Below are 12,884 nucleotides of genomic sequence, written 5' to 3' on the forward strand. Positions count from 1 at the left end.
CACCGTGTTACTAGAGGAGGCCGAAAGGCACGCGTTTTAGCTCACGCAGGCTGGCGTGAGGTCTGGAGCAGGACAAGGAATTTAGAATCTAGAAAAACGGACGTAGCTGGTGGAATACTTAACTTTAATCCGTTAATGAAGAACGTCGGTCTTGACGGTACATGATTCATAATATCAATAGTAACTGATAATGGCACCTTGCTAGGTCGTAGCAAATGACGTAGCTGAAGGCTATGTTAAACTATCGTCTCGGCAAATGAGAGCGTATTTTGTCAGCGGACCATCGCTAGCAAAGTCGGTTGTAAAACTGGGGCGAGTGCTAGGAAGTCTCTCTAGACCTGCCGTGTGGCGGCGCTCGGTCTGTAATCACTGATAGTGGCGACACGCGGGTCCGACGTATACTAACGGACCGCGGCCGATTTAAAGGCTACCACCTAGCAAGTGTGGTGTCTGGCGGTGACACCACAAAATATGCATATATTCCAGGCTACTGAAGATGCTTTGCAGAGAATAAAGGCGAAACGCGTATGGCACGAAAATTGTGTTTCATTCAGTTGTAGTCACACGGTCCCAAAGGTAAAAATCAACGATATGCCGTAATATTACACGCAACTGAGGAAGACAGGACTACAAAAGTTGAATATATTGACGAAATTTAGCGTGTGTGGGGACAGGGGGCAAAATAGTGCAACATGCATTTTTTGGTTTGTCCCCAATTTCACTTTTAAGTGGAAAAACACGCCTCGAAAGATAATTTCGCATTTTAGGTTTAGGGAGAATATCTTCGAAACCACGATATATAAAAAATGTTTTTCGTATAAAAGTTGATACGTAATTAATGTTCTTGAAAACTGGATGATCATCTTTTGTAATAATTTGAAATTTTGCAAAATACCCCACCAAGACTTACCAATACACAAAAAGAAAATTTTGTAACAACGTAAATTAAAGATGCTTCCAAGCCACATACATCTCCTTGTAATAAAGCTGCTTTCTGAAATACCAGTTCTGGAAAACAAACCGTAAGCAATAAGCTGTCGGAGTATTTTCAACATATCGAATGAAAATATCCAAAAATTCATTACTGTCCTTATTATTTATTTTACTTATATTTGTTTTACGTTTTAAATTGTTATTTCACGTTTTACATTCATGTTTTATTTGTTTATTTAGTTTAGCATTCCACATGTGTATTTTGTTAATTGAATAACCTGTAAGGAAATGCTTGAAACGTAACGCTTTTTTTACACCATGCACGTAAGATGATGGAGCTTTCCTCACATAATTTACACGACAGAAAATATAAAACTTAATTCATCAGGATTTTTAATTTGTCACGGTTTATCCTCTAAGTGTTTCCATTTTTGTCAAGGTACTTCAGTACTTTGCTAAGCCTTGCCGAAGAGAGTTGATTGTATGTAATGACCGCAGCTTGATTATATTGTTTCTCAAGTGGGGATTGACATATCATAATCTTTCAGCAGAACTATATTGGAAAGTCTTCTCACAAAGTTCTTCCAACTATTTCGCCCCTCTGCACACCCGACAAGTTTCATCAACATCATTTATTGACAGTAGGGACTGTTCCCTTGCGAGTAGTTTTCAAACTCTGGATTACAACGAAAAACAGTATCAAAGAATGTAAATAGTGGTATAGTGAATGAATTTCAGCTAAGGTATAAGTCGTACTTCAGGTATCTTTGCTTTTGTATGAACACATTTTTCTTCCGAATTAAGATGCTATAGCAGCGGTGAAATGACTTAATTTTTAAAGACAAAATGATGTAATATTTGCAAAAAGACAAATCTTCAATAGACTCTCCCAATTTACGTAGAGCCAAACAGTAGGAAAAGATATGTATGGCTTCCCAAGAAAATAGTGAACAACAATACGATAGGAAGGACAGATATAAATGACCAAGGAAACGATGGATGTGGATTTCGTGAACATATCTAATCCATTTGCGTGGGACGACGCCTACAGCAAATGCTTTAGAACTGATCAGGTGTTTCACGCAACGAGGTAGCGGCCTGTCATTTTTTTTGTAATAAATTGCGCTTGCCTTGCCTTACTTCATAATGCCGTGCGTGAAAATACAATAAAATCGACGACTACAACCTTCTCTCATAGATTTGAGTGGATCCTTTCTCAAACAAACTCCTCCCGAACAGGCCATGAAGGCCCAACGGTACCGACCGGCCGCCGTCTCATCCTCAGCCCATAGGCATCACTGGATGCGGATATGGAGAGGCATGTGATCAGCACACCGCTCTCCCGGCCATATGTCAGCTTCTGAGACCGGAGCCGCTACTTCTCAATCGAGTAGCTCCTCAGTTTGCCTCACAAGGGCTGAGTGCACCCAGCTTGCCAACAGCGCTCGGCAGACAGGATGGTCACCCATCCAAGTGCTAGCCCAGCCCGACAGCGCCTAACTTCGGTGATCTGACGGGAACCGGTGTTACCACTGCGGCAACGCCGTTTGCTCCTTTCTTAAACGTGTAGAAAAAATACTTTCTTTGGAGGGATTAGTGGCCGAGCGGTTCTAGGCGCTTCAGTCTGGAACCGCGTGACCGCTACGGTCGCAGGTTCGAATCCTGCCTCGGGCTTGGATGTGTGTGATATCCTTAGGTTACTTAGGTTTAATTAGTTCTAAGTTCTAGGCGACTGATGACCTCAGAAGTTAAGTCGTGTTGTGCTCAGAGCCATTTTGTTAAGTTCCATAGTGCTCCGAGCCATTTTATTTGGAGAGTTTAGGTATGATTTTCTTCCAGTTCCATGGCGATTTGTCTTAAAAATAGGATCCTCTGTTGTATCTAAGCAGACGTTCTGAGAGAGTTGCGCAGTATATGAGTTGCACATTAACACTGGGTGGCTTAGTGTAATTACCACATTTTTATTTTGCTACCCTGCTAAGATGCATACGTGCTCGCGTCAGCTACAATGTCTAGTATGAACTTCAGTTCAGTATGAAACGTTGGCCAGTGTAGGTGAGGACTGAGACCGTGGAGGAGTTCAGAGATCTGCAGAGCGTTGCAACTGTCCACCGCGCACTGTTACCTGGGAAAGGCCTCCATTTACGTGTTCCAGACTGAAGCACGATATCCAGGTAGAGAAAGGAGTGGTTTGAGACGGGTTCTATAACCAGTGTGAAATGATAGCTCGAACGCCGGAAAATATCCAACGAGATCGTGCAGCTCTGCAGCGAAACGTACAGCTATCTGCCCGTCGCCATTCCTGAACATCAAAAATCTCCCGCACGGCTCTGGAAATGATAATGAAACAGCATTTAAAATTCACCCCTTCAGGCTGCAACTGTCTCAACAGCTACAGCATGGAGATAAATTGTTTAGGCGCAGTTTGTACATAGTGTTACTGAACAGAATTGACAGTATGATGCATTTCTGACAAATCTTGAAAAATCTGAAAAAGGCAACCATTGATGCGGATAAGCTTGCCATTAAACAATATTGCCGGTATTACTCCGACACAGACCCACAGCTCAGCCATGAAAAGGTCCAGACTAGCCAAAAGGACGCCGTCCGGTGTGCTGTTGGACAGTCTATCGGAATCGCTGGACCATATTTGTCTGAAGGCAACAACGGTCGTCCAGTGAGTGTCAGTTTCGAGCACCATACGACCACAATAATTTCTTCATTCCACAACTGCAGGGATATTGTAGTCTACGCGCAGTATGGTTTTAGCTGGATGGAGCTACATCCCATACTACCTGTGATTTAATGACTACCTGATTCACCACCTTCAACATCAATCACTCTCACGATGTAGTGATATTCCGTGCCTGAACTTTCAGCTCCTGAATTCTTTCTGTAATATTCACCTCAAGAACAAAGTTTTTGCACGGCGACTCCACAACACCGATGAGTTGAAAGCCGCAACCCGGGAAGAGATAGAAGCGATTCATCAACAGATGACTGTGAACGTAATGAGGAACTTCCGCAAAGGTACTCAGCAATGCATCTCGAAGGATGGAAGCCATTTGTGTGATGTATTCCTTAAGAAATAAACTTTTGTTTTGCATTCCAGTAACGGCGATATGTGTAGAAGTCGCTGGTTCGAATCCTGCCTCGGGCATGGATGTGTGTGCTGTCCTTAGGTTAGTTAGGTTTAAGTAGTTCTAAGTTCTAGGGGACTAATGACCTCAGATGTTACGTCCCATAGTGCTCAGAGTCATTTGAACCATATGTGTAGAACAGTTTTCTATAGGCTATATTGGAGTAAATATACGCTAGAACGTAAAAATACCAAATGAAGATGTACTACTTCCCGTGGGCTACAGTGTGGTATGTATAGATCATGTACAGTGCATGCTTTAGTGTTGACTCTCACAGGATAACTTGTTAGATGTTAAAACCATGCGTTCAGGATAACAATGCCAAATGGAGGTCTACCCTGATGAGCCAAAACATTATGACCACTTCTCACCGAACGGGAAACCATTCTAGCGACCAATGGGAAAACCTATTGAAGTAAGTCAATTTGGCAAAGGGCAGTTCTCGTCACCCCGACCTTTCGCAACGAGCATCTCCAGCATCAGGAGCTGATGTTCACGTCCCACTGTCATCAGCTCCTATGGAAAGTGATTGGAGGATGGTGTAACCACGAGTAGGCGACAAGGTGTTGCATGGCATGACACGTCCCTGAACGCAGAGCCTTGCCGTGTCTGTAAAGCAGAATGGGCTCCGATCAGTGGCAGATCTGACGACAGAACAGAAGGCTGGACCAGGTACAAATGTTTCGGAACACACTGTTCAGCACACATTGTTGAACATGGAGCTCTGCGGCAGACGAGATACTCAATCACGGTTGCAGTGGGCACGAAGTCATCGATACTGGACCGTGGATCAATGGAAACGTGTCGCCTGGTCAGATACATGACAAGTCGACGGTCGTATTATATTCGCCATCATTCATATGAACTGCTGCTCGAAATGAAATGGGCTTCATATTCGCCATCATTCATATGAACTGCTGCTCGAAATGAAATGGGCTTCATATTCGCCGTCATTCATATGAACTGCTGCTTGAAATGGGCATCACGTCTCGGACACAAACGGGGGGGGGGGGGGGAGGGAGGAGGTCTATGGTAGTATTAGAAAGCATCGTGTCAGCTGTGGACTGCGAGCTACGAGGACATTACTGCGGACTGCCTTGCTACAGTGATATTTGCGGAGCATGATAGTAGATTCACGTAGATGGCTTGCGCACCACGCTCGTTTCATCTGCATCCGGTATCGGTATGACACATCTGGGACGTTGTAGGAGGCAGGCTCCTCTCGCACAAACCACCGGCCCGTAATTTGTGGGAATTGCGTGGCCTATGCGTAGACACCGAGTGTCACATACCTCGGAAACCCACCAAGTATTGTGGAATCTGTGGGACCCAAAATCACTATTGTATTGCGTCACAACGGTTACCAACATGCAATTAAGCACGTGATCATAATGTTTTGGTTCATCAGCGTAGTGCGTACTGTAAGATAAATAAGAAGTTGGTGAATAGTCTGAACTGGGCATGTTCTTAGATAGGCTACTGGAAGAAGGACGAAACTGTTTATGAATGGAGACCAACTAGAAGAAGACTGAGAGGAAAACAACGATAGCGGTGGATAGACAATGTGGAAGAGCTCTTAGAGATAGAGGACGACAAAGGTAAGGTCCGCATTCGACAGGACAAAATGAAAAAAAAATTAAGGATTTTGTAATGCCATGAGATGAAGAACTAATGTTGTTTAACGAAGTTCATCTCCAAATATTTTAGAAATTAGTCTCATAATAATCTTGACAATCGTTGGCATCACCTCCGTCGTCATCAAATGGTTCAAATGGCTATGGGGCTTAACAGCATGTAAGAGGTCCATGATTAAGGAATTTGTTGTTAGCGCACTCGAGCAGATGTAACTTCGATGGATTGCTCACGCGCTGCCTGCGATATGTAAGCTATAAGAGAATCTCAGACCAAAAAGCAGTGTTGTATGCAGTAGGAACTGTGTGGTAGTTGGAGTAAGTAGTTGCTAGCGAGCAGTCTGGAGTGTGAAGTTGGCTGGGCCGGTCGTGTGGAGCGATGGCGGAGCCTGAGCGTTGTAGTATAAGGTAAAAGCAGCGTCACGCATATGTAGTATTGTTATATCAAGTCCCATGTAAATGTTTTTAAAAAAATCTGTTAATAATAATCTTTCTCATAAAAATTAACTTTTGACATTCATCTCAATTTAAAGAATTCACTAATTTCTCCAATCCATGGTCATCCCGATTATTGTAAAAAAAAATTGTTGTTTCTTTTTATACATGACAAATCTATCGGCCAGCATTGCACTGGGCTGTGCCAGAAAAGTTTAGTTTCATATAGGAGCATATATATATGCGTTATCCGGCGACTAGACTGAGGTAAGAATTTTCAATTTATTCAGTATGATCTTTCAGGGCCATGACGCAGCACTGCTGACGTCCAAAATTTACCAGGTTAAATTGACAGTCAATTATTTAAAGGTTATAAGTGAGTCACATTTTTATTATTGAGAGATTAGTCACATTTTATTATTGATAGGTTACGCAATTTTTCTGTTGGTAGGTTATACTGAATGTGAACGACACAATTAAATTTTTTAGTGTTGGGAGGTTTAGGAATTTTTCTGTTGGGAGGTTACACTAAATGTGAATATTATTAACATTATTTTATTTTGTGGGGAGGTTACACTTTTCGACAACCGGCCAGGATCGTATTTTTGTGAATTTCTGAGAAGTAGTCAGTTACATATCTGCTCTTATTTACACTATTGTTAAAGGTAGTTCGCATCTGGCGCAAAGCATTTACTAACTTGTCACTCTTTCTTTCACAGATCATCGGCAATTTATTGCCTTTTGTTGTAACTGTATTTGTTCCATTTTTACTTTGTCTTTGTTTGATTTTGTGCTTAACTTTGAGTTGTGAAAATGCCGCGAGAAACTACTAACAGTACATCGCGATCCGTAATGAGTGAAAAAGCCGACTTGAATAATTTGACTGATAATACTAGTGACACTCAGTGTCTTTATGATAATCCTCCAGTTACAGACAATCAATGCGTACCGACCACCAGTAATGATTCTAATCTAAATGATGAGCAAACAAATTCAAATGTGTCCACAGTAAATTTAACGACAATTGATGACGCGGCACTTTCCGTTACAATGAACGCTGTCCAGTTTGATACACCTGATTTGCAAAATTTACGTAGCGAACAGATAATTGTTTCTAACGAAGGTGAACAATGTACTCAAAGTACGTCAGATTTATTTGATTCCGATGTAGTGACCAACAGTGCACATCCAATTAGCAAACCTTTTCGTGAATCAGACACTGACCAAATGGTTACACAAAACGTGACACTTGCAGATACACCATCACACAGCACAGAAAATAGAGTCGCTAATTTTGGCATGGATCAAGTTATGGCATTATTGCTACAGATTAATGAAAATTTTAAACAAGAACTTAATGAAAATTTCAAACAGTTGAATGAAAAATACGACAACCATTTAAAACAACTTAATGAAAATCTCAAACACGCCATTGAAAAACAAGAAAACAATTATAAACAACTTAATGAAAGTTTCAAACAGTCGAGTGAAAACCCCGACAGGTCGATTAAACAAATTAGTGAAAAACTTGGCACCTCTATTGAACAGCTTAATGAACAGATTACAGCCATTTCCGAGCAATGTAATGAAACTGAAGAACAATTACGTGAAGAAATTAAGGCTTGTGCTAGGAATAGTAGCGAAGAGTTACGTAATACACATGCCGCCACAACAAAATCACTTGGAGATGAAATCAGTGCAGTCGCTACACAATGTTCAGGATACGCAACACAGTTACGCGAGTTTAAATTAATGTCAGCAGAACTTCCACGCACTCTGGATGTGAAAGTCGATAAGAAATTTGAACAACAGGTCAGCCAAATAGACGAACGTTTTAAAGCGACAGAAATGAAAAATGTTTCAGTCTCTAACACGTCACAGCATACGCCGCATTCCGGACATTTCTCACACTTACACAGCCAGTATAATTTAGGTAATTTACAGAGAGTACGTGACTTAGATTCCGAACAGTCACAGACAAACAGATTATCATACAATCCTGAACCTGTTCAGATATACAGAGACGGTAATTTTGATTACAAGCACTTTCTATTCATTAGGAAATTTAAGGTATTTAAAAATGACAGATCACAGATTCATCCTTTGGACTGGATACAACAACCTGCTTTTGAATTTTCACCGGAGTTGCCTGTAATGCAGAAACTAAAATTTATTTACAGCACGTAAGTGACCTCAGGGGATTCACTACACTTCGATGAATATGTGCCGTAGCGTGCACAGGGCCCCGAGCTGTAGTAGTGCTATTTCATCTTCAGTTTTCTGCACTGCTGCCTTCTCTTCTGCTATCCTTTATATCTATCAAAACAGCTCTTCAACTATCGATCTATCTAAGATTAAGGATGTGTAAAGAAAACCTGATATGACAAGTTTTACCGAAAGTGACAATTTTCATTAGACACTCCAGAACTACCAGCGTAATTTTAATAACAGGCGAAATTATAATCATCAGTATGTACAAAATTTTCAGCAATCGCAAACACATTTTGGTAACAATAGAGGTTTTTCGCCACAACAGCAACAAAACCAGTCGGTTAGCATACCTAACCAACGATGTAGTGCACAAGGTCAACCAAGCTTTAATGTTTCGCCGCCTGCACGTATAGCGTCGGCCCCACCAAATAGTAACGCACAGCAACATGGAAATCAGTACGTACACAAAACACATCATTTCAATTCCTATCGCAACGCGCCGTATAGGAGTGACTGTCATGACAGACGTAAAAGTAATGAGCACAATTTTCAGCGTAAATTTAAAAACAGTAGGTCTTACCAGCAGCAGAATCATCCGCAACAACAGATTATCATGAATGAACCAGACAGCAGGTATCATCCCGAACCTAATACGCCAGGAAGAAATAACAGAACAGTACAAATAGTCGAAATGCCACAGCATCCTCCGCAAATAAGAGCACGTCAGAAAGAATTTGACTAGATACAGTACAGGTTGCATCTTTCAGCAACGTAAGCAATATTTTTGGCACACAGACTCTTGTTCACGAAAATGTTATTACTTTTGACGACATCCGAGAAACTCTTTTGCATGAAAAACCAGTTATTCAAAAAACCATTTCCCACCCTGTCACTGAAGTAAAGTTTGGATCATCCACATTTTCAGCAGTAATCGATACTGGACCATCTATGTCAGTTATAAATGAAGAAACCTTCAACGAATGCAACAAAGAGAATATTTGTCCTACGTTGCCATTAGGCAAAACTAAAGTAAAAGGAGCAGTATCTGGTAAAGGAGTAGATGTAAAATTACAGACACACTTATCATTTTGTATTGCAGGTCATACGTTCCACTCAAATTTTTGGATTGTTCCCTTATTGACAACAGACGTTATTTTAGGTACGAGTTTTTTGGTACAACATGACGCATTATTGACTTTCAAAATTCCTGTTTAATGTTAAAGGATGAGAATGTACAACTGGCATTAGAATTTCAGCACGCTTTATCTGCAGATGAACAGGCAATTAATCGAACACAGGTCTTTTCTACATCGCGTAACACGGACTGTCATTCCACATTATTCACAGATACGTCTGTACAACTATAATATACCAGAGGAAGCCGACTATGACGTTATGCAAATGATTTCTGATAAAGTTAAACAGAGCAGTGCAAATACAGACAACGAACGTACAGAGCTACGCAAAATTCATTTACAGCAAGCTCCAGTTTTTTACAACGTCTCTGGTACTATGTCCGGTTTTATGTATGAATTCCAAGTTAAATAGCATGACGCATTTAAAGCTAAACATAATCCTATTCCGTATATCCGCACACAAAATATTGTAGCGGACGCACTATACCGTTCTGTCGGCAACAATCAGCAAGACATCGCAACTAACTTCTGCCAAGCAAATTTTACCGTCATGTACATTCAAGAAGTTGCATTTGAAAATTTCATTTCGTCATCATTACGAGACATAGCAAAGGAGCAGAGCAAAGACAACGTATGGAAAGAAATTAAACGCCTTTGGCAAGATAAGAATAATGTTACCATTAGAAACCATTATACTGTACGCAATAATATTCTGTTTTGCCGCTCTCACCCTGACAGCAACAACTGGTTATTATGTATTCCTGACGAGTTTGTTAACAAATTAATTTGGTATACTCATTTAAGTTACGCACATTATGAAGCCAGAAAATGTTTTCTTACACTGAGACAGAACTGTTATTTTGCGAACATGGAGAAACGTATTCGACGAGTTTTAGCGTCATGTAAAATCTGCCAGAAAGCTAAATCAGACACGACTTCACATATTCCTCCGTTACATCCCATTGTACCCGTTAAATTGAGACACATGGCCGCTGTAGACATTTTTGGTCCGATTCACAGATCTAATAGAGGTTTTTGTTACATCGTTGTCGCTGAGGAACTCACTTCGAAATTTGTTACCTTCACTCCGTTACGCAAAGCTACTGCTAAATCTGTTTCGAATGCATTTGTAAAACATTTTCTATTTCATGTAGGGCATGTATTGAAAGTAATTTCCGACAATGGACCACAGATTCGATCTGCGATATGGACACGTGTGTTACGAGCTAGAAACATTTCTCCGATCTATATATCCAAGTATCACGCTTCTTCGAACCCTTGTGAACGACTAATGAAAGAAATTGGTAAACTATGTAGAATATACTGCCATAAAAAACATATTGATTGGGATACACACATACTGTCATTCCAGGATGTAATTAACTCCATACCAAATGAATCTACTATGCTATCTCCGACTGTTATATTGAAAAATGTTAAACCACCTAACAAAATTAAAGAATTAGTATCCTTTCCTACATCTCGTCGACTACGCCACCACGAAATAATTGACATTGCGCTCAACAACATCAAACGTGCCGCAGAGCGCCGGAGAAGACAGCAAAAACAGGTTTGTACACGCCGTGACTTTCACATTGGACAGAAGATATTAGTACGCACACACTATTTATCCAACAGAGGAAAGAGTAGATGCAGTAAATTTGAGCTTCTATACGCAGGTCCATATAGAATTCGCAGCATTCCTCACACCAATGTAGTACAGTCGCAACTTTGAGAACCAGAAAAAACAAGGGCAATCACCATATTTCTAATATTAAACCCTTTATTGAATGAACATACTTCACGATTTATCACACTGTAATGCTGTTTCCTGATATTTGTATGACCACTTATGCAATTATATCTACGTGACTACCTACCGATGATGATCATATTTTTTCTTGGCAAGTACCAGGCAAGGTAAGGTTAGCAGGTCGCTTTCCTTGTCGTTACACATCAGATCGTGCTCATTTTTCGTTTTATGTGTATATGTGATTGTTTTCCTATCGAAAGTAGAAATTTTATTTGTATGCACTATGAAATCTTTAAGATGTAACAAACACCAGTTGACTTTTACATTTTTGCTTTATGATATCTCAATATCTTGACTATTCTACATTTTTTGCTACTACATTATGATACTGTGTTACATTTTTGCACTTGAAAACTGTCTATGTTTTTGACCTAATACGTTTTCTGTCATGCTATGCTGTATGCTTAATTATATCACTAGAAGCAAGTTTTCATTTAATGGATATATGATTAAAATGCAAGATATTAATCCTTATTCATCATTTTCAGAAAGCAATAACGTGTAAAAGAAATAAATTAAACAAACCACAGTGGTTTACTATGAAATGGGAATTTCACCTTCGGAATGAACGAAAGAAAATGCAATAACTTGTCATGAAGAGTAAATGGATCAGAATTAACAAGCATTAACAAGAATATACTATACACATCGTATGATAGCAGTCTTGACTAATTACTTTTCTTTCAGAATACGAGGCGATTATTGCAAGCTGTCAGACAGAACTACACATGTTAATTTTAGTGACGAAATATGCTAGAAGTAAGAAACTCTATACTATGAACAGTTGTATGAAGTAAATGGTAATATGAATAATGAATAATGAACTGTCTATTTTTTGCAGATGATAATAAATGATGATGAATAGTTGTATTAAGAATATGGTAATATGAATAATGATGTTTTTCTTTGCAGATGATGATAATGATGAATTTATGGTAATATGAATAATGAAGTTTTTCTTTGCAGATGATGATAATGATGAGGTTTATATATTTTGTATTAATTAAGAGATGCTATGTAGTTATTTAAGTATTTGTTGCAGTTCTTTCTGACAGTATGTCTTATGTCGCATAGTATAATGACTGAATGTTTTTGGGAAAGACAACTAGAGTACATACATATTGAGTACACGTTTCATTACCTGTTAATTTGAAGTTCACTACTTTTTAGCATAATATACATTTTTTCTTTCAGCTCAATAACCCATTTGTAATTTTTCCAAGAGTAGCTTTTCATGATATTAATATGCTATAAGCAGTTAGTTATTAAACCTGTTCTAGTACTTGCATTTTTTACCCAGTTGTGTCTATCATTTTTGAATGCGGTCACATATACTGTACATGTTTCATAACCTTGCTACAGCTGACTCATGACGAATGATGTTATTAATCCTTATTTCCAGCAATAAGTCAAAAGCAAATATTTTCATGTCCCATCAGTTGACTGTTGAGCCCAACGCAATGCATTGCTAGCACAAAAAAAAAATTATTACCAGTCCCAACTATTACTAGTATACAACTAAATAATGCTACCAGTTTAAGATATATTTCTAGTCCTAAATATAATCCAAATTTCTCTGATATAT

The sequence above is a fragment of the Schistocerca nitens genome, chromosome 6 (genome assembly GCF_023898315.1).
Source record: "Schistocerca nitens isolate TAMUIC-IGC-003100 chromosome 6, iqSchNite1.1, whole genome shotgun sequence".
Lineage (NCBI taxonomy): Eukaryota > Metazoa > Arthropoda > Insecta > Orthoptera > Acrididae > Schistocerca > Schistocerca nitens.